The following is a 2,783-nucleotide window of genomic DNA, read 5'->3' on the forward strand; positions in this document are numbered from 1 at the left end:
ATGTTTTTGAATTTTCCTGTAAAATAATCAAGCAAGCAAAAATAATTCCGTAGAAAATAATCAATTTAACTAGTTTAATCTTAAAATTAAGTGCTGTGGACAAGAAAAGTACATACATAAACTTATTATCTACATGATGTAAGTAGTAGAAACTCACTATTTTGTATTAATGTGATAAATTTTAATTTTTTAATAATTATTTCTAGACAATTAAGAAATCGACTTATTGAACGCATTACCCGAGGAAATTTTCAATGAAATTATAACTTATTTGAATGCAAAGGATGTCCTGAAAGCATCATTGGTCAGCAAACGATGGTATTTAATGATTGGAGAAGCATGTATGAGAAAAATATCAACAAAATACACTCAGTTCAACTGCAAAATGATGTTGATCCATTGTTAAAAAGTGAACGTAAATATCAGAACTTAATCATTGGATTTGATCACAGTCGTATAAAGGAATTAGGCGCTGAAGTTAACATCCGAGCAATACTGAAGAAATTCTCAAAATCACTTTGTTCTCTAAAGACATCACATGACTTCCAGCGAATCTGTGAATTGCCAAATTTAAAAACTTTTCATTTCTAAGGAATAGAACAAGAATACATGCTAATTATTTTTGCACAAACGGATTATTGACAAGGAGCACAAATCTCAGGAAATTGAACATTCAGTGTGGGGAAATGAACATCAAGTCACAAAAAATCTTTATTGAGTCGCTTAAGAATATGGAATAAAAATTGAAATCGTTGACACTTAATCAGCTTGATATTTTAGAACATTTACATGCAACTGACTTTAAATTTAAGCTTGAAGAAATTGATATTTTTGGCCTTCTTTTTTCATTTTGGTACAGCATTGATACAATTTATGATTTCTTGCGAATCCATTTTACTGGATCTTGTGTTTTAGTTCTGGAAGTGACCTGGATCTTACTGGATCTTGTGTTTTAGTTCTGGAAGTGACCTGGATCCTACCGGATCTTGTTTTTGAGGTCTGGAAGTGACTTATTAATCAATTACTGATCGCTGGGACAAAAATGCGCTTAAGTCCCTCGATCAATAACACGAGGACTTTTGTAATTTTTTTAATTTTGAAATTTTAGATCATCAAAGTAAGAAACACATGCATAAAAACATTTTACAACGCATTTTCTTTAATTAAAAAATTCTTTGTAGACTAACAAACATCAAAGAAAGAAATACATACATGCAAAAAATTTACAACGAATTTTCTTTAATTCAAAAATTCTAAGAGATGGTTGAGGTAGCGTTGGAAAGGTATTGGCAAGAACTTCAAAGTGTCATAGCTCGGAGACGAAGAAGAGTTAAGAGATGGTTGATACAGCGTTGGATAGGGGTCAACACGAGGCAAATTTCGTCTGAAGACACCAAAGCGTGAAAGTCCTTCTGTGAAGCACCAGAGCAAATTTTTGAAAAACACGTGTTTTTTTCAATTTTTTCGAAAAAACACGTGTAGCTCGGGACTGGCAACGAGTTAAGAGACGTGTGATACATCGTTGGATAGGTCTTGGAGAGACGCAACTTTCGTTCTTTGACACCAAAGCGTGAAAATGCTCCTGTGAGGCGCCAGAGCAAGTTTTCCGAAAACAATGGAAAATGCTGAGTCATTGTCCATTGTTTAACTTCAAAGTGGAATAGCTCCTAAACGGAAAGGAGTTAAGAGACGTGTGATACATCGTTGGATAGGTCTTGGGGAGGAGCAACTTTCGTTCTTTGACACCAAAGTCTGAAAGTCCTTCTGTGAGGAGATAGAGCGCTTTTTTCGAAAACAATGGAAAATGCTGAGTCATTCTCCATTGTTTAACTTCAAAGTGGAATAGCTCCTAAACGGAAAGGAGTTAAGAGATGGTTGAGGTAGCGTTGGAAAGGTATTGGCAAGAGGCAACTTTCGTACCTTGACACCAAAGTACGAAAGTCCTTGTGTGAGGAGATAGAGCGCATTTTAGTTTTTCAACTTCAAAGTGTCATAGCTCGGAGACGAAGAAGAGTTAAGAGATGGTTGATACAGCGTTGGATAGGGGTCAACACGAGGCAAATTTCGTCTGAAGACACCAAAGCGTGAAAGTCCTTCTGTGAAGCACCAGAGCAAATTTTTGAAAAACACGTGTTTTTTTCAATTTTTTCGAAAAAACACGTGTAGCTCGGGACTGGCAACGAGTTAAGAGACGTGTGATACATCGTTGGATAGGTCTTGGAGAGACGCAACTTTCGTTCTTTGACACCAAAGCGTGAAAATGCTCCTGTGAGGCGCCAGAGCAAGTTTTCCGAAAACAATGGAAAATGCTGAGTCATTGTCCATTGTTTAACTTCAAAGTGGAATAGCTCCTAAACGGAAAGGAGTTAAGAGACGTGTGATACATCGTTGGATAGGTCTTGGGGAGGAGCAACTTTCGTTCTTTGACACCAAAGTCTGAAAGTCCTTCTGTGAGGAGATAGAGCGCTTTTTTCGAAAACAATGGAAAATGCTGAGTCATTCTCCATTGTTTAACTTCAAAGTGGAATAGCTCCTAAACGGAAAGGAGTTAAGAGATGGTTGAGGTAGCGTTGGAAAGGTATTGGCAAGAGGCAACTTTCGTACCTTGACACCAAAGTACGAAAGTCCTTGTGTGAGGAGATAGAGCGCATTTTAGTTTTTCAACTTCAAAGTGTCATAGCTCGGAGACGAAGAAGAGTTAAGAGATGGTTGATACAGCGTTGGATAGGGGTCAACACGAGGCAAATTTCGTCTGAAGACACCAAAGCGTGAAAGTCCTTCTG

General features: G+C 37.1%; 1 long non-coding RNA gene across 1 annotated transcript; it reads left to right on the forward strand.

Moving 5' to 3' along the window:
* Nucleotides 1-18: 18 nt before the first annotated feature.
* On the forward strand, nt 19-788 carry LOC139088551 (uncharacterized). The gene is made up of 2 exons (XR_011544231.1): nt 19-138; nt 207-788. It is a non-coding gene; the product is annotated as an uncharacterized lncRNA (long non-coding RNA).
* Nucleotides 789-2,783: the final 1,995 nt, after the last annotated feature.

This window comes from Chironomus tepperi, unplaced genomic scaffold (genome assembly GCF_022539635.2).
Source record: "Chironomus tepperi strain 1889 unplaced genomic scaffold, CSIRO-AGI_Ctep_v1 contig_163, whole genome shotgun sequence".
Taxonomy (NCBI): Eukaryota; Metazoa; Arthropoda; class Insecta; order Diptera; family Chironomidae; genus Chironomus; species Chironomus tepperi.